General features: G+C 48.6%; 3 non-coding genes across 3 annotated transcripts; 2 read left to right on the plus strand and 1 right to left on the minus strand.

Moving 5' to 3' along the window:
• Positions 1 to 2,367: 2,367 nt before the first annotated feature.
• Positions 2,368 to 2,439, minus strand: Trnaw-cca (transfer RNA tryptophan (anticodon CCA)). Its single transcript has one exon. It is a non-coding gene; the product is annotated as a tRNA-Trp (tRNA).
• A 120-nt stretch (positions 2,440 to 2,559) lies between these two features.
• On the plus strand, positions 2,560 to 2,631 carry Trnaa-cgc (transfer RNA alanine (anticodon CGC)). Its single transcript has one exon. It is a non-coding gene; the product is annotated as a tRNA-Ala (tRNA).
• Positions 2,632 to 19,201: 16,570 nt separating this feature from the next.
• Trnaa-cgc (transfer RNA alanine (anticodon CGC)) lies at positions 19,202 to 19,273 on the plus strand. The gene has a single exon. It is a non-coding gene; the product is annotated as a tRNA-Ala (tRNA).
• Positions 19,274 to 20,030: the final 757 nt, after the last annotated feature.

A 20,030-nucleotide genomic window follows, 5' to 3' on the forward strand; every position in this document is an offset into this window, starting at 1 on the left:
AATAACGCAATATCCGTCTCAGACTGATAAAGGAAGTCTTAAAGAGCGGCAGATTTTGCCTCGCTCTGTATCGTACTGATATTTCGCGTTGTGATATTGTATGTTGGGTCCTCTTTAAGGGTCTATTCCAGTAATGAGATGACCGTCGAGGGAGAAATCAAGACCGTTTAATCTTGCCGTTTCGAAGTCCTGTCTTTGACCGTCACCTTTGCACATTTCAATATTCCATGTCATGTGTGTCTGTCATTGGGAGATTGTCGGTATCTTCGAGGTCTGCCCAATCGAAACCCGTCTTGAGCAGTGTGTCGGCTTTGATTCATGTTCTTCCTTCCTGTCCGGCCCATCAAGGGCTGCCGGCCCGTTGCTCCTCGTATCGTCAGCAGTAATCTTGTGGACACTCGTATGCAAATTTCCGTCAGCTCGTTCCCTCACTTCTTGTTCTTTCACCTTTGCGTCTTCTTTCATATTTCTTAGCTTCTCCGTTATTAGTGGAGCCAAGATTTCTGCAGCGTGAAGTGCCAGCCTCCACTTTTTGTTACGTTTGCGGGATATTCTGGGCGAAATCGACCGCTCTTGAGACCAATCTGGCGATTTCTCAGGTAATTCCGCCAATTCAAATTTAAAGTTTGTTGTTGACTACGAGAATGGCGACTGTCGCTTGCCAGTCCTTGCCTGGGGTGCGATCCGTGATTGGAAGTAGCTGATGTGGAAGTAGTAGTTTCTTTCTCCGTCGTCCTGTCAGTCCTGGTGTTGTTTCCATGTTATGTTGTCGGTAGATACAATTTGGCGACATGATCAGCGGCACGTATGACATTTTCGTCTTCTCCACATTCACGAGCTCCAGTATTTGTCGGAAGTACTGGAGTGACTGCACGCTGTTCACTGTCAGCTGACAGCTGAGTGCTCCCCACATTTGGTGTGGTAGCTTCTCCATCCATCCATCCATCTGTGAATGGGAAGCGGCACGAACTGTGTCGTCATCTGCGTGATGTACATATGTTGGGATCTCATCTGCCTCCGCGAGAGTCGGAATTTGGCTAAGAACAGTCTGAGTTATTGCCGGATGAAGAATTCATATTGTGATCAGTGACTGGAATAAAAAAGAATTTTACAGTATTGGATCACTGGTTGTATACGCGATTATGTCGCAGTTGGTGAAACCTAAGTATTTAGTTGAATTTACAGCCATCAGATTTGTGTGACTTATCGCGTGATCGAAATTTAGCTGATCTCTTTTAGTACTCATGTGAATAACTTCGCACTTCTCTTTATTCAGGGTCAATTGCCACTTCTCGCACCATACAGATATCTTATCTAAATCATTTTGCAAGTCGTTTTCGTCATTTGATGTCTTTGCTGGCAGCAACTCCCTGCAACGAAGAAGTGTCTTGCTGCACTATTAGATTTTGATCAGTAGATCGAGCAGGAGAAGCGGCAGTTGCATAAGTGACTTCCATTGGACAAACGGCCCTACATTTGTACCTTCATCACGTGATAACTGTGGAACCCTCCTTCTGCATTGAGCTCGAATGTGCTCTGTTGAATTGCACAAAGCGCACTTCCTCGGCTGACTGTCATACATGACCAAGGCGCGATGTCCACAGATATTGTCAAAAGATGGGATGTGTATATGAAGTTCTATTATGATCTGGCTGACTCTATTAAATACAGAGAATATGTAGGCTTCTGACCATTTTTCGGCAATGTTTGATAAGATCCTACCATTAGCCCTAAGGACGCGGTAAATTTCCTCAGCCGGTATCTCACAGGGAAGTTGGAAAACTCTGACTGTTTTGATGCCCACCGCAGCAAGAGACATAATGTCACTAACAGTGCCATCTGAATGATTCAACTTCATTATGCCCTCACACTTTTCAACAATTGAAGCACATATGGAACCGCGCGACCGCTATCTTTAGTGTGAATGCTTAAAGAAGAATACGCACTTGCAGCAGCGAGTAGCCTCGCTCGCAGGTAAAGAGCCTTGATGATGACGACACGTCCGGCAGGGCTGCCACACGTCCGTCCTGCACCGCGGGTGCAATTCAAATGACGACTGTGCTTTATCCCCCTACACCTTAGCGGTAAATATTGTACCCAGCCTTGCTAAAGACGTCTAATCGAGCTAAATATTGTGTAATCATCATCTCTCAGATATTAGCGTTAAACGATATAAATAACAAAAATATTAGACGCTTCGCTCATGGAGAAAGTGCAAGTCGGCCTCTTACACGTCAATGTCAGAATGCGAAAATCGCACTAAAAGACTTTTTCAAGCAGGTTTTGTTTGTCCGTTCTGTATAATCGTTTGGTATCTGATTAAATTGACATACCCGCCTACGGCTTTCGTAAACGAAAATCTCATTATGACCCCGACGTGATTTGAACACGCAACCTTCTGATCTGGAGTCAGACGCGCTACCGTTGCGCCACGGATTCGACGCTGCTTAGGTCTTGCCATGAATAGGTTCCTCCAACACGTACTGTACCGTTCAAACCTAAGAAATAATGACAGTAGGATCCACGAGAGACTCGTCCCAGATGTACTTGCTCTTTCGCGGGGGTGTAACTCAGTGGTAGTGTGTCTGCTTCGCATGCAGAAAGTCCTGGGTTCAAATCCCAGCTTCTCCTTTTTGTTTCTCCGTGCAGCAGTACATGAAAACTTTTGCCTATCACCATATTCTATAAAATTCAGTGTACAAGATTCTTCCCCCAAGCAAGTGGATTTCGTACAGTTAGACCTCATGGCGAGAGGACGGTGACCTGCAAGACCCTGGGCTACCATCCCCCCATTGAAACGTTGCTCCAAAGCCTTCAATATGGCGTGCGGAATACATCATAAACATGTATTTGCAACTCATAGCGACAATGGTCTCATTTTTTTTCGAGATAGTGAAAAATGAAGCGGGCCCCCGGGATTGAAGCGGAGACCTCTCGATCTGCAGTCGAATGCTCTACGACTTTTATTTTTTTAACTTCTTTAACTTATTGTTCCATTTTTTTGTCGGGCCTCAATCCACCCCTCTAGCCCGCCCGTGCGATCGCCAAAATTTCCCTCAATGGCTCGGCATCTCTGCCATTAAAAATTCTCTGTGGAAACAAAAAATTATCTGTGTGTCAGTTGGTCAATCTTCAGTATCCATTTGGTAATAAGTGCATCATTATATATGTTGTGGTAATAAACTCAGAAAATTTAATTTCTTTAAAGTCATAAGCACGTCTCTTGCCAGGGAAGACAGACGGGTGATAAACAAACTGGGGATGCTGTATTCTTCTGCATCAAGAGTAAATAAAACCTTTGCTTCCACTTACATGTTAAAAGCAAACATAACAGATAACTGCCTTCCTTACAAGTTAACTAGTCTACTTAAGAAAAATATTTTCAGTATCTGATTTGCGAAATTCCATTGGGTTCCTGTAAAACAGCCTCGGATTGCTGGCGGCATCAGAGTAGTCTTCTCGCGAAGTGTCATCATCGTCTGGTTGGTCCCCCCCCCCCTTGCGGGTCCAGGGTAAGAATAGGCCCGAGGTATTCCTGCCTGTCGTAAGAGGCGACTAAAAGGAGTTTCAACCGTTTCTGCCTTCCATGTGATGGTCCCCCTTGGGTTTTGACCTCCATTTTTCAAAATTCTACAGAAGTACGAGCCTTTTGGGGAAGTACGCCTTACGTGGTGTCTCACTGGTCCTCAGTGCACTAAGACCTTGGCACTCAGCATTGTAACGGCGTTGTAACCACACCTGCTATTCCTCAAATTGGGCCTAAACGCCTGATGGGTTGCACAAGTTACGCCCATAGTTCGTCCCCATCTGCTCCTACGATCATGATGGACTTTCCATGGCACCCAAAATCCAGCACGGTAGCCAGCCCGTTGTGGTGGGGTCGTCTTGTACCCTCTAGGTTGTAGCCCCCTGACAACACAGGGATCGTACTGCCGATACCTGAGATGCACCCTCCCCACGTCGGCCAAGGAGTAGATGCCCGTCTGCTTGGGGCATCAGCACTCCCAGCAACGGTAACCCTGCCAGGTGGCCCTTCCTGAGGCTGGGTAGCGCCCGTGGGGAGAGCCCCTGGTCGGAGTGGGTGGTATCGGGGCGGACGTTTCGCAGATGAAACGTCAACATGTATCGGGTCGCTCTGCAGCTGAGTCTTTTAAAAAGAAAGGTACTGTCTCTGGTTCTGGTTCTCCTGCCCCTTCCCCCTTGGCCACTCCCTGGGAGGAAGGACAGGCCTGCCGGCTTGGGGCGAAGAACTTCCCCCACTATTTAGTCTGTTCTCGGACCGATGGGGGGACGTTCGCCACCTCCAAGCCCATGTTCTTTGTCCAGCACATCGAGGACATCTTCGGGGAAATCGAGGCTCTCAGTAAAATGCGTTCGGGGTCCGTTCTTATAAAGACCACTCAGTCGGCGGCGCTCCAGGCGTGCGACCGACTAGGGGACATTCCAGTGTCCATTGTCCCGCATCTGGCACTGAATAGGACGCAGGAGGTTATTTTTCATCGGGATCTCCTGCTGCAATCTGATGAGGAGCTCAGGGCCAACCTGGAGCGCCGTGGCGTGTGTTCCGTCTGGCGAGTCCAGCGCAGCCCCGAAGGCCATTCGCGTCGACAATGGGGCTTTTATCCTCGGCTCCCTGCCGCCGTTGGATGAGCAGCTGCAGCAGCAAGTCGTATATTCCTAGCTCACTCATTTGTTACATAGTTTAATTCTTAATTTCTTTGCGTGTTTTTGGTACTTGCATTGTTTAATTCATAAATTTCGAGCGTGTTATAGTATTTGAGAGTTGTAGCATCGCGTTTTAGTACCTGAATAGTGTAAATTCGCGTAGTCGTTTGTCTACTGTTTCGTTTTGAACGGCCAGTGTCGGTTGGTCGCAGTCAGTGTGCTCCCTGCCGCCGTTGGATAAGCAGCTGAGCAGCAAGTCGTATACTCCTAGCTCACTCATTTGTTACATAGTTTAACTCTTAATTTCTTTGCGTGTTTTTGGTTCTTGCATTGTTTAATTCATAAATTTCGGGCGTATTATAGTATTTGAGAGTGTAGCATCGTGTTTTAGTACCTGAATAGTGTAATTTCGCCTAGTCTCCTTCCGCCGCCGAGCAGTGTCAGCAGTGCGCAAGTAGCAGCATTACTGCATTTACTAGGCAATCTTGTATTTTAATAACCGTTTAAATTTTGTCGATTTGTTTGCGCTCTCTGTAGATTAGTTCAGACGTTTTTAGCAAAACAGTTTTTAGCATGGATAGGGACTGCAACTGCTGTGTTCGGATGCAGGCTGAGTTGGCATCCCTTCGCTCCCAGCTTCAGGCAGTGTTGGCTTCGGTCACACAGCTTGAGGCTGTTGCCAATGGGCATCACTGTGGGGGTCGGGATGGGGGTTTGTCGGGGACGGCCAGCTCGTCCCACGCATCCCCTGATCGGACTACGACTGTGGTTGCCCGGGATACTGCCCGCATTGAGGCTGATCCCTCACCTGTGGTAGAGTGGGAGGTCGTTTCAAGGTGTGGCAGGGGGCGAAAGACATTCCGGAGGGCTGAACGGAAAGCCTCTCCAGTTTGTCTGACGAACCGGTTTCAGGCTCTGTCTCAGGCTGATACTGATCTTCGGCCTGACATGGCTGCTTGTCCTGTTCCAGAGGTTGCCCCTCAGTCTGCAAGATCCGGGCAGTCGCAGAAGGTGGGCTTACTGGTAGTTGGGAGCTCCAACGTCAGGCGCGTAATGGGGCCCCTTAGGGAAATGGCAGCAAGAGAGGGGAAGAAAACCAATGTGCACTCCGTGTGCATACCGGGGGGAGTCATTCCAGATGTGGAAAGGGTCCTTCCGGATGCCATGAAGGGTACAGGGTGCACCCATCTGCAGGTGGTCGCTCATGTCGGCACCAATGATGTGTGTCGCTATGGATCGGAGGAAATCCTCTCTGGCTTCCGGCGGCTATCTGATTTGGTGAAGACTGCCAGTCTCGCTAGCGGGATGAAAGCAGAGCTCACCATCTGCAGCATCGTCGACAGGACTGACTGCGGACCTTTGGTACAGAGCCGAGTGGAGGGTCTGAATCAGAGGCTGAGACGGTTCTGCCACCGTGTGGGCTGCGGATTCCACGACTTGCGCCATAGGGTGGTGGGGTTTCGGGTTCCGCTGGATAGGTCAGGAGTCCACTACACGCAACAAGCGGCTACACGGGTAGCAGGGGTTGTGTGGCGTGGGCTGGGCGGTTTTTTAGGTTAGATGGCCTTGGGCAAGTACAGAAAGGGCAACAGCCTCAACGGGTGCGGGGCAAAGTCAGGACATGCGGGGACCAAGCAGCAATCGGTATTGTAATTGTCAACTGTCGAAGCTGCGTTGGTAAAGTACCGGAACTTCAAGCGCTGATAGAAAGCACCGAAGCTGAAATCGTTATAGGTACAGAAAGCTGGCTTAAGCCAGAGATAAATTCTGCCGAAATTTTTACAAAGGTACACACGGTGTTTAGAAAGGATAGATTGCATGCAACCGGTGGTGGAGTGTTCATCGCTGTTAGTAGTAGTTTATCCTGTAGTGAAGTAGAAGTGGATAGTTCCTGTGAATTATTATGGGTGGAGGTTACACTAAACAACCGAACTAGGTTAATAATTGGCTCCTTTTACCGACCTCCCGACTCAGCAGCATTAGTGGCAGAACAACTGAGAGAAAATTTGGAATACATTTCACATAAATTTTCTCAGCATGTTATAGTCTTAGGTGGAGATTTCAATTTACCAGATATAGACTGGGACACTCAGATGTTCAGGACGGGTGGTAGGGACAGAGCATCGAGTGACATTATACTGAGTGCACTATCCGAAAATTACCTCGAGCAATTAAACAGAGAACCGACTCGTGGAGATAACATCTTGGACCTACTGATAACAAACAGACCCGAACTTTTCGAATCTGTATGTACAGAACAGGGAATCAGTGATCATAAGGCCGTTGCAGCATCCCTGAATATGGAAGTTAATAGGAATATAAAAAAAGGGAGGAAGGTTTATCTGTTTAGCAAGAGTAATAGAAGGCAGATTTCAGACTACCTAACAGATCAAAACGAAAATTTCTGTTCCGACACTGACAATGTTGAGTGTTTATGGAAAAAGTTCAAGGCAATCGTAAAATGCGTTTTAGACAGGTACGTGCCGAGTAAAACTGTGAGGGACGGGAAAAACCCACCGTGGTACAACAACAAAGTTAGGAAACTACTGCGAAAGCAAAGAGAGCTCCACTCCAAGTTTAAACTCAGCCAAAACCTCTCAGACAAACTGAAGCTAAACGATGTCAAAGTTAGCGTAAGGAGGGCTATGCGTGAAGCGTTCATTGAATTCGAAAGTAAAATTCTATGTACCGACTTGACAGAAAATCCTAGGAAGTTCTGGTCTTACGTTAAATCAGTAAGTGGCTCGAAACAGCATATCCAGACACTACGGGATGATGATGGCTTTGAAACAGAGGATGACACGCGTAAAGCTGAAATACTAAACACCTTTTTCCAAAGCTGTTTCACAGAGGAAGACCGCACTGCAGTTCCTTCTCTAAATCCTCGCACAAACGAAAAAATGGCTGACATCGAAATAAGTGTCCAAGGAATAGAAAAGCAACTGGAATCACTCAATAGAGGAAAGTCCACTGGACCTGACGGGATACCAATTCGATTCTACACAGAGTACGCGAAAGAACTTGCCCCCCTTCTAACAGCCGTGTACCGCAAGTCTCTAGAGGAACGGAGGGTTCCAAATGATTGGAAAAGAGCACAGATAGTCCCAGTCTTCAAGAAGGGTCGTCGAGCAGATGCGCAAAACTATAGACCTATATCTCTTACGTCGATCTCTTGTAGAATTTTAGAACATGTTTTTTGCTCGCGTATCATGTCATTTCTGGAAACCCAGAATCTACTATGTAGGAATCAACATGGATTCCGGAAACAGCGATCGTGTGAGACCCAACTCGCCTTATTTGTTCATGAGACCCAGAAAATATTAGATACAGGCTCCCAGGTAGATGCTATTTTTCTTGACTTCCGGAAGGCGTTCGATACAGTTCCGCACTGTCGCCTGATAAGCAAAGTAAGAGCCTACGGAATATCAGACCAGCTGTGTGGCTGGATTGAAGAGTTTTTAGCAAACAGAACACACCATGTTGTTATCAATGGAGAGACGTCTACAGACGTTAAAGTAACCTCTGGCGTGCCACAGGGGAGTGTTATGGGACCATTGCTTTTCACAATATATATAAATGACTTAGTAGATAGTGTCGGAAGTTCCATGCGGCTTTTCGCGGATGATGCTGTAGTATACAGAGAAGTTGCTGCATTAGAAAATTGTAGCGAAATACAGGAAGATCTGCAGCGGATAGGCACTTGGTGCAGGGAGTGGCAACTGACCCTTAACATAGACAAATGTAATGTATTGCGAATACATAGAAAGAAGGATCCTTTATTGTATGATTATATGATAGCGGAACAAACACTGGTAGCAGTTACTTCTGTAAAATATCTGGGAGTATGCGTACGGAACGATTTGAAGTGGAATGATCATATAAAACTAATTGTTGGTAAGGCGGGTACCAGGTTGAGATTCATTGGGAGAGTGCTTAGAAAATGTAGTCCATCAACAAAGGAGGTGGCTTACAAAACACTCGTTCGACCTATACTTGAGTATTGCTCGTCAGTGTGGGATCCGTACCAGGTCGGGTTGACGGAAGAGATTGAGAAGATCCAAAGAAGAGCGGCGCGTTTCGTCACTGGGTTATTTGGTAACCGTGATAGCGTTACGGAGATGTTTAATAAACTCAAGTGGCAGACTCTGCAAGAGAGGCGCTCTGCATCGCGGTGTAGCTTGCTCGCCAGGTTTCGAGAGGGTGCGTTTCTGGATGAGGTATCGAATATATTGCTTCCCCCTACTTATACCTCCCGAGGAGATCACGAATGTAAAATTAGAGAGATTAGAGCGCGCACGGAGGCTTTCAGACAGTCGTTCTTCCCGCGAACCATACGCGTCTGGAACAGGAAAGGGAGGTAATGACAGTGGCACGTAAAGTGCCCTCTGCCACACACCGTTGGGTGGCTTGCGGAGTATCAATGTAGATGTAGATGTAGGCTTCGAGAGGGATGTCCTCCCAGAGAAGGTAAAGGTGATGTGCTGCCGGTGCGATGTGAGACCTTACGTCCCGCCTCCTATGCGCTGCTTTCGGTGTTTGCACTTCGGGCACATGTCGTCACGGTGTGAGGCTGAGCCCCTTTGTGGTGATTGTGGACATCCTCTTCATGAGGAACATACATGCACCCCACCACCTTGGTGCGTCAATTGTCCTGGCATCCACTCGCCTAGATCTTTAGACTGCCCCGCGTATCAGATGGAGAAGAAGATCGAAGAATTAAAAACTTTGGATCGCCTCTCTTATTCTGAGGCGAGGAAAAAGTATGACCGCCTCCATCCTGTGACGTTGACAACTTTGTTTGCCGCAGTCATGTCTGCTCCTTCCACAGTATCCTCACCCCTATCCTGTCCCCCCTCCACCTCCTCACCCCGTCCGGGGTCTATGCCTTCGCCTCCCAAATCCCTCCCTTCCAAATCCTACACCCTCGCGGCCCCTGCCCCCTTTGCCCCAGGGGCCACCTGTCCTCCTCCTCCTCCTCCTCCTCCTCCCCCTCTGCCGCCTGAGAAGCGATCTTCTTCTCAGGCGTCCATCGGGGAAACGTTCCGGACCCCGGCTTCAGAGGTCCAGCATTCCAAAACGGACCCCGCGCGTGAGGACCTTCTTCGGCTCTAGCCCACGATCCCCGTGCCTCATCGGACTTCCCAGAAGGCCTTCAAGAAGAAGTCTTCATCCCCCCTCTCCACCCTGGCGCGTTTCATCTGACGCTCCATCCGTGAGTCGCTGCTCCCGGCCGTCCTCAGTTTCGCCGGGACGCTCTGCTGCCAGGCGCTCAGCCGGCCTCTTGTTGGCGAATGATGCTGCCCCTCCTACGCAACCCGGGAAAGCGGCCGCAGCTGATGACGACTCGATGGAACAGGATCCGCCTCCCGCCGGTTGTAGCGTTGTTCCCTCGAAACCTGGCCCTCCGCGGCCGTCGGGGTGACCAGCTCTTCACCCGTTTCGTTCCCCCTTTTTTTCTGACTAGCGATGGCTTTGTTACATTGGAACATAAGAGGTATTCGATCTAATCGGGAGGAATTACAACTGCTCCTCTGCCTGCACTGTCCGCTCGTCCTTGGTCTCCAGGAAACCAAGTTGCTCCCAACTGACCGTCTTGCTTTTACCCACTGTACCTCGGAGCGGTCTGACCTCACCCCTGTGGACGGTATTCCAGCTCATGGTGGGGTCATGTTGCTCGTTCGGGACGATGTCTATTACCATCCCAACCCATTGACCACCCCACCCCACTCCAAGCAATAGCTGTCCGTATTACTCTCTCTGCCTTTACTTTTTCCGTTTGTACCGTCTACGCTCCATCGTCATCCACAGTTAGTCGGGCTGACTTGATGCACCTGCTTGTTCACCTTCCTCCGCCGTTTTTATTGTTTGGCGACTTCAATGCCCATCACCCCCTTTGGGGCTCTCCTGCATCCTGTCAGAGAGGCTCCCTCTTGGCGGATGTCTTCAACCATCTCAATCTTGTCTGCCTCAATACCGGCGCCCCGACTTTCCTCTCGGACTCTACTCATACCTACTCCCACTTGGACCTCTCGATCTGTTCAACCACTCTTGCCCGTCGGTTCGAGTGGTATGTCCTTTCTGACACCTATTCGAGCGACCACATCCCCTGTGTCGTTCGTCTCCTACACCACACCCCATCCCCATGTCCTTCGAGCTGGAACAAACCGAAAGCTGACTGAGGACTTTACTCCTCCCTGGCTACCTTTCCGGACCAAGATTTTCTCAGTTGTGACGGTAAGGTCGAATACCTCACGGCTGTCATCATCAATGCTGCCGAACATTCCGTTCCTCATACTACCTCTCCTTCACGTCGCGTTTCTGTCCCCTGGTGGAAAGAGGCTTGTAGAGACGCTATCCGTGCTCGACGACGTGCTTTACGCACCTTTCGCCGCCATCCTATGTTGGCGAACTGTATTGGATACAAACGACTCCGAGCGCAGTGCCGTAGAGTCATCAAAGACAGCATAAAAGCCTGCTGGGCCTCTTTCACCAGCTCCTTTAACAGTTTTACTCCGTCTTCTGTCGTCTGGGGTGGCCTGCGCCGGCTGTCGGGCATTAAGGCCCACTCCTCGGTACCTGGCCTGACTTCAGGTACTGAGGACCTTGTTGATCCTGTGGATATCTCCAACGCCTTCGGTCGCTTTTTCGCGGAGGTTTCAAGCTCCGCCCATTACCACCCTGCCTTCCTTCCCAGGGAAGCGGCAGAAGAGGCTCGGCGACCTTCCTTCCACTCGTTGAATCTGGAAAATTATAATGCCCCCTTTACTATGCGGGAACTCGAACGTGCACTTGCACTGTCCCGGTCCTCTGCTCTGGGGGCAGATGCCATTCGCGTTCAGATGCTGGCCCACCTTTCTCCGGCAGGCAAAAGCTTCCTTCTTCGTACCTACAATCACGTCTGGACCAAAGGTCAAGTCCCCATGCGTTGGCGTGACGCTGTCGTTGTTCCTATACCCAAACCCGGGAAGGATAGACACCTTCCTTCTAGTTACCGCCCCATTTCTCTTACAAGCTGTGTCTGTAAGGTGATGGAGCGCATGGTTAACACTCGGTTAGTTTGAATTCTTGAATCTCGACGGCTACTTACCAATGGTAATGCGGCTTTCGTCGCCGCCGCTCCGCTGTTGACCACCTTGTGACCTTGTCGACATTCATCATGAACAACTTTTTGCGAAAGCGCCAAACGGTAGCCGTGTTCTTCGATTTGGAGAAGGCTTATGATACCTGTTGGAGAGGAGGTATCCTCCGCACTATGCACAGGTGTGATCTACGCGGTCGCCTGCCCCTTTTTATTGATTCCTTTTTAACAGACCGAAATCCAATTATGGATTGTATTCCACCTAATGTCTCATGCTCTCTTTTTGTCGATGACTTCGCGATCTACTGCAGTGCCCAGAGAACATGCCTCCTGGAGCGCTGCCTTCAGCGTTGTCTTGACAGCCTATACTCATGGAGTGTGGCAAATGGCTTCCGGTTCTCTGAAGAGAAGACGGTTTGCATCAACTTTTGGCGATATAAAGCGTTCCTCCCGCCATTCTTACATCTCGGTCCCGTTGTTCCCCCATTCGTGGAAACAACAAAGTTTCTAGGGCTCACACTAGACAGGAAACTTTGTTGGTCTCTGCACGTCTCTTATTTGGCTGCCCGTTGTACACGTTCCTTTAATGTCCTCAGAGTTCTTAGTGGTTCATCTTGAGGAGCGGATCGCACTGTCCTGCTTCGCTTGTATCGGTCCATAGTCCGATCCAAGCTTGTTATGGGAGCCTCGTCTACTCGTCTCCTCGGCCATCCCTATTACGCCGTCTCTACTCCATCCACCATTGGGGGTTACGTCTTGCGACCGGAGCATTCTACACTAGTCCCGTCGAGAGTCTTTATGCTGAAGTGCCGAATTACCATTGACCTACCGGCGCGACGTACTGCTGTGTCGGTATGCCTGCCGGCTATTGTGTATGCCCGTACACCCCTCTTACCAGTCCTTCTTCGCCGATTCTCTCGACCGTCAGTATGGGTTGTATGCGTCTGCCCTGCTGCACCCTGGAGTCCGCTTTCGTCGCCTGCTTCGACAATTGGATTTTGCCCTCCCTACCACCTTCAGAGAGGGTGAGAGCCCGACACCACCGTGGCTCCAGGCTCCGGTTCATGTTTATCCCGACCTCAGCTCGCTCCCGAAGGAGGGTACTCCGGCTGCAGTGTATTGCTCACGGTTTGTCGAACTTCGTGCGCGACTTGCCAGTCACACCTTTATTTACACTGATGGCTCCAAAACTGACGATGGTGTCGGCTGTGCCTTTGTCGTTGGGGCCGGCACCTTTAAATACCGGCTCCTCGACCAGTGTTCCAGCTTTATGGCCGATCTTTTTGCTCTCCATCAGGCCGTTCAGTATGCCCGCCGCCACCGCCACTCATCGTATGTACTCTGCTCTGATTCACTCAGTGCTCTTCAGAGCCTTGGAGCTCCATATCCGGTCCATCCCTTGGTGCAACGGATCCAGCAGTCCCTCCATTCTTCTGCTGCTGATGGCTCTCCTGTCAGCTTTCTGTGGGTTCCCGGCCATGTAGGAGTGCCTGGGAATGAGGCTGCTGATGCTGCAGCCAAGGCTGCAGTCCTCCTGCCTCGGCCAGCCTCCCATTGTGTCCCGTCATCGGACATGAGTGGGGTTGTTTGTAGGAGGCTTGTGTCTTTGTGGTGGGATACTTGGTCATCACTTCCAGGAAACAAGCTCCGGGCAGTAAAACCGTTCCCAACTGCTTGGACAATCTCCTCCCGACCATCTCGGCGAGAAGAGGTCCTTCTGACCAGATTGCGGATTGGGCATTGCCGTTTTAGCCACCGCTACCCGCTCTCCGGTGACCCAGCCCTGCAATGCCCTTGTGGTCATGCATTAAAAGTGCGCCATGTTTTATTGTCGTGTCCCCGTTTTAGTCAATCTCGTGTTGTCCTGTCTCTGCCATCTACTTTACAGGATATTTTAGCTGATGACGCTCGAGCAGCTGCTCGTGTTCTTCGTTTCATTACTTTGACTGGCTTGTCTAAAGACATCTAACTCCTTCACTTACTTTATCTGCATCTTTGTAAGAACTTTCTGGTGTCCCCCCCCCCCCCTTGAGTTTTACTAGATTCTCTGTGCTCTAACAATTGTGACTGGGCGCTAATGACCTCAGTAGTTGAGCGCCCTTAAACCCCAAACAAAAAAAACAAAAAAAAATCGTCTCGTTGGGCCGATGCATATTCGTGGTCGTTCTATTTTCTCAATCCGAAATCCTATGTGCAGCTTCTCAAAACTCTGAAGGGGCCACTCAGCAGTATTTCAGCTCTGCAACGTCGCCCTTGAGGAATACCTCTCTACGGTAATGTTCGGAGTAAAAAGGAAGCATACTTTCCTCTATATTTTTCCATTCGTTGAAGTTTCTGGTGTTGAGTTATTAGATAGAGCCAATAGTATTCTTTATTTTTTTTCTGGCGCCGAAAATATATAGTACACCGTCCGACCTTGAAGCCAGTTGACTGCTAGTCTTTTTGCGCCGGGGTATGGAACGGCATCTGGAGTGAGGAGTCCAGCTGGAGTAATCATTCGAGGTGCAGTACGCAGCATACTTGGGTGCTTCCGTGTAAAGAGGATCCAGATGTCCGTCACATTGTCACATAGAAAGCGATATTCGATAGTATCGACTAAATTTGACTGAATGCAATTCGAAGTGTCTGCCAAGTGAATCATGTGTAGCCTTGAATTTGTCGGTATGGTCCTATTGACTGCCATGTACCATGTGAACTACACCTGTGATGGTAAGTGGGCGCCATGAATGTTTTCCCATATTTTCGCCCAGTTGCAATCTTTATACTTCTATTCTGTTTCTCGGTTTGTTATCCGTCAGGCAGTTGTAGAGAGCTTTGACCCTGTAGCGAACATTCTCAGGAGTGTTTCTTTGAATATAACTGTATTCTAGGAAAAAATGACTGAAGTGGCAAAGTGCGGTCGGGATGTGGTTTACGTTTACAGGAGGGTCCATGCTGGCCGGTGTAATTTCATTGAGAAGGTGGGCCGTTAAAGAGTTTGGTGACCGTTGCCATTGTTTATACATTTTGCTGATACATTATGCTTTGGCTTTGTGGTAAACGTCAATCAGATTTAGGCCGCCTCTACCCATGGGTAGCGTCAAGGTTTCGTATTGGACCTTGAAAATTTGTCCCCTACTGACAAAGTGTCCGAGCGCTGCAAGCATTCGTGGTGCTATGATCTTTAGTATTGGCAGGATTAGAGCGACATAATTCACTTCAGAAACAACGTAAGTATTGACTAAAAGAACTCTTTGTATGGCATTGAGATTTTGCAGATGATGATGTCCTATGCTGGCTCGAATTTGTACTAATGATTTTCTGTAGTTAAGAGCAGCCGTGCGGCGGATGTTGCGCGTGTATTCAACGCCGAGACATTTAAATATTTCTATTCTTTTTAGTGAGCGGCCATTGCCGTGTTCTAGTACCCTGCTGCTAAGTTCCATAATTCCCGACCTTTTATAGTTTACTTCCGCTTCAGATGCTGCTTCGTAATTGGTTATCAGCTGAATCGTTCATTTTATGTCTTTATCTTTCGTCACCACGACACTGACGTCATTCGCAAAGGCCTGACATACGATGTTCTGGCTATGTATGTGTAGTCCCGGAAGGTCTTGCGTCAGGGAGAACAGCAAGGGTTGAAGAGCTACTGCAAACAAGGCCATTGACATGGGGAAACCTTGTCGTACTGGACTAGTGATGTTAATTGGTTTACTTAGTTGTCCGTTAAGTCAGATCGTGGATGTGCCGTTGCTCAGCACCAGTTGAACTGTGTCAATAACTTTCCGCGGAAAATTAGTTGCTGCCATCGTGCGCAGAAGATGTGAATGATAGCCTTTATCGAAGGCTTTTTCAAAGTCAAGCGAGACCAAAGCGCATCAAATGTCTCAAGCGGCGGCTGTGGCTATGATATCTCTATATTTGCTTAATGTCTGGTGTATTGTTCGATGCTTCCCAGCGCTCGTTTGGTAGGCCCCCGTGACAGTTCTGGCTACCAAATTGAATCGCTACATCATGACGCGTGCGTAAATGTTATCAGTATTAAGTAACGTAATCGGTCGGAGATTGTCGACTTTTTTTCCCCCTGGGGTTTTGGGTACCAACACCACTATACTTCCACAGTATTCTCATAAGATATCATTTTCGGCATTGAGAATGTGATTACAGACTAAGGTCGTCTTTGTAAGTAAATGTTGGCGAAAGGTTTGATAGCACTCAGCCGGCAAACCATGGGGGCCAGGCGATTTACTCTTGGGGCTCCCTCGAATGGCGTCTGCTACTTCATCTCCAGTTATCACTGCGGCGAGGCTGTCTGCTTCTGCCGTGCTCAATGTCGGAAAACGCCGTGCCATAAAGGCTTGCTGCGCCGCTATACCCACTGGGTTTTACGTTAACAGTGCTGTAAAATGTTCATAAAGCTCTTCTCGTATGTCGCGCTGTTGGTTTGAGAGCCGACCGTCTGCAGCTTTTAATTCCGTCATTATCTTTCTGTGTCCCCTTCTCTGTTCTCGAATAACATAGAACACTGACGTCGTTTCGTCCTGGACGGCGTTTCGCAGAGCGGCCGTACTTGGCAGCCTTCTAGTTGCTTCCGTTTGAGTGTTAAAATCGTAGGCTGTATTCTTTTAATGTGCGTACGATTTGCTATTACTGTTGCATTTTCTCGATATAAATCTCTCACTGAAAGTAAAATTAGATAGTTTGCCTCTGCCAGGCACACCTATCTCTGCAATAATTCATCGCTTTTGTTAAGGCGGGTTTCGCACATTTTACCCACCACGTAATGGCAGAATGGTACGCGGGAAACTTTCTTTCACATTCTGCCCACGTGTTCCGGAAGACTGTATGACACCCCGGTTCTGTTAAATGCGATACATTCAGTTTCCAGGGTCCCCTTGCCCTGTACGTCCCTTGTTTGGCTAAATTGACGGTACATATATATGCCGCATGCTCTGTAAAGACAGTAGGCCATAGCTCTGGCTGCAAAACATGTTCCCTCATATTTGATGATGCGTAGTTCTATCGATGCGGCTAGCTGAGTGGTCAGTAACGAATGTGAATCCGGGCCTGTCGCCGTGTCTAAGCTCCCATGTGTCTATTAAATTTAACTCTTCAATGAGAGTTCGAAGCTCGGCGGACGGATTGACGTTTGGTGTCTGGTCTTTGGGACTGAGTACACAGTTAAAGTCACCAGCGAATATAAGTTGTTCTGAAGGTGGTGTAAAAAGTGGTACAATGTCGTCTTCAAAAAACTCTCTCTGTCGTCGTCTCCCTGAACCGGAAGGGGCGTATAGATTGATAAATCTAGTATTACTGATAGTAGTGGCTATACCTCTGATATTCGCCAGGCGTTCGATATGTGACATCACTATCCCATCCTTAGCCATGATCGCGGTCCCTAGTTCATTGCCATTACCAGGATTAACGATGGCATTGTAGCCTGTGATACGGTCAAGGTTAATATTGGTCACTTCTTGCAGCATGATCTGATCAATATCAGCAGCATAGAGAAAATCTTTAAGATTTTTTAAGTTTAGTGGGCTACTGATCTTGTTGATGTTCAGTGTCGTAATTCGGCAAGCTTGCAAGGACGTCATGAGAACAGAGGTCTGGGTGACAATATGCCTGTTATTAATGTTAATGGCGAACGTCATCTAAAAGAGGTCTACGTCATCAGCCACTGCGCTGACGCCGGCGGTAGCCCTTTGTAACTGGTGGGACACTTCTTCTTGAGCTTCTGACGACGGACCATCTATATGCGGCCGCTCCTTTCGACCGCCTTCTTCAATGTCATCCGACCAATCACTCACGAACTTGTCTGCTTGCAAATCGCAGTCCGTTAGTGTGGAACATACAGGCACAGGGTTCTGATCCATTGTATCCGTCATCGCGGGGTTTCCTGAGGGCAATCGTCCGTGATCAGTGTCTCATTCGTCGGTCCGGGATTTTTTTGTCGTTTGGATGTTCGCCGACAACGGTGGTACCGTCACTTCAGTCAATTTCTGCCGTACGTGGTTTGCTTTTTCGCGCAATATTGGCGCTTTTTCTTCTGCCCCTTTATGCGCCAACCGACGTTTCTTCTGTGATTTGGAAGACCGCGGGGGTTGGTGACAAGCCGTCTCTTTCGTCTCCACATCGTCCACGGCTGACTTGTCCTCCCCCACTGGTATTCTTGCCGGATTGTCTTCGGTGTTCTGTTGTTGCCCCTGCCCCGAATGAGTAGTTGCCTCTGCCTTCTGGTTGTGTGAAGAAAGAATATTCTGTACGAAGTTCGTTTCCATTGGTCTGACTTCTTCCTGCACGTCGTGCAAACCCTGGTGGTTCAGAGGTGACGTTAGCCCGGGCGGCGGCGACGTAGGGTATACGCAACGTAGACGTCGGGTCATGCTGCTCACGCTCACCAGTCGCTATTAGCGCCACGCGCCGTTGTACGCATTGAGCGCGGGCATGTTCTGTGGAACCACGTCCCGCGCAAGTTCTCGGTTGTCCATCATAGATCACTATGGCCCTGTATCCACACGCGGTGATGTAGGACGGAATGTGCTTCAACATGTCAATCTTCACTGCCTGATCCTGTTTAACACCGGGAAGATGTGCATATTCGACCACTTTTCTGCGATATTGCTGGTGACCGTCCCGTGTTCCCTCAATTTGAACTTTAAAACCCCTGCACACGTTTCAACTACCTGCTCGCATTTTTCGGGTCTCAACAATTTTAGGTACACCGTACTACTGACAATCGAGAAGTGAATGCCAACCATATCATCAATAGTGATTTTCATGGTGTCTCTAATAAATAGCTCAACTTCAAATGACTTGGGGTCGTACATAGGTCGGGTCAAAGATCAGTTTCAGCATCTTTTCGTATAGGTTGATCCACTATGGTCGTCTAAAATTCATCACTCCACACTACAACAACGCAGCAAAGCGCATAGTTATCAAACAGCACGCGACCGCCTCGAGCGAGAGCGTAAACAACTTGCGTCCGACCGCCACGGCCGCTGCCGGCTGACTGACGATTGAGCTATACTCCTTTTCACAATATTTGTATTCCGATAACTTAGCGAAAAATATTATACTCAGCCTTGCTAAAGGCGTCTAATCGAGCAAAATAATAAGTAATCATCATCTCTCAGTTACATATTTGCGGTAAGCGATACAAATAGCAAAAATACTAGACGCTTCGTGCCAGGACAAGTGAGAGTCGGCGACTTACATTAATGTTAGAATGCGAAAATTGTGCTACTAGCCTTTTTCAAGCAGGATCTGTTCGTCCGTTCTGTGTAATCGATTGGTAACTGATTAAACTGACACACTCTCCTATAGCTTCAGTAAACGAAAATATTATTATGACCCCGACGTGATTTGAACACGCAGCCTTTTGATCTGGAGTCAGAAGCGGTACCGTTACCGTTCAAACCTAAGAAATGGTGACAGCAGGATCCACGAGACACTCGTCTCAGATGTACTTGCTCTGGCGGGGGTGTAACTCAGTGGTAGAGTGTCTGCTTCGCATGCAGAAAGTCCTTGGTTCAAATCCCAACTCCTCCAATTTTTGTTTCTCTGTGTAGCAGTACATGAAAACTTCTGCTTATCACCATATTCTGTAAAATGTAGCGTACAAGATTCTTGCTCCAAGCAAGCGGATTTCGTACAGTTCGACCTCATAGCGAGAGGACGATGACCTGCAAGACCCTGGGCTGCGACCCTCCCTTTGAAATGTTGCTCCAAAGCCTTGGTATGGCGTGCGGAGTACTGAAAAATGAAGGGTGCACCCGGGACTGAACCGGGGACACCTCGATCTGCAGTCGAATGCTATACGACCTTTTTTTACTGTCAAATGCCCTTGCTCTCATAGTGCACCGGTATTTGGTAACTGAGAACGCCCCTAGCTCCATTATGGCTGGCAAAATTTATTATCCGTTTCTTCTGCGCCATTTCAAGTGCGCTTGCTACTGGCTTTCCTGAGCTCACTGCACTCGCCTTGTCACAGCTCTGTCAAAGTGTGAAGCTAACTAATAATGAGAAACTCTCAGCTACGCTCAATCGTACTCCCCACCCCTCGGTTGTTGCCGTCGCTAATAAGATGAGGGTAGACTGTTGGACGATTAAACTGCCTCTCCACTCACGGTGCACATACTCCACAAAGACTGCCTTTGTTTTCCGTTGCATGCAAAGTTACCGTCGGCGTTTCTACCGAATTCTACCTAGGTACGTTACTGGTGCCGGATTCTTTTGATATCCACTGGTACTTTCACGACCATAGTGTGCATGTGTCCACCACGTGCTGCACCAGGCGTGTATTCAT

The sequence above is a fragment of the Schistocerca serialis genome, chromosome 4, assembly GCF_023864345.2.
Source record: "Schistocerca serialis cubense isolate TAMUIC-IGC-003099 chromosome 4, iqSchSeri2.2, whole genome shotgun sequence".
Lineage (NCBI taxonomy): Eukaryota > Metazoa > Arthropoda > Insecta > Orthoptera > Acrididae > Schistocerca > Schistocerca serialis.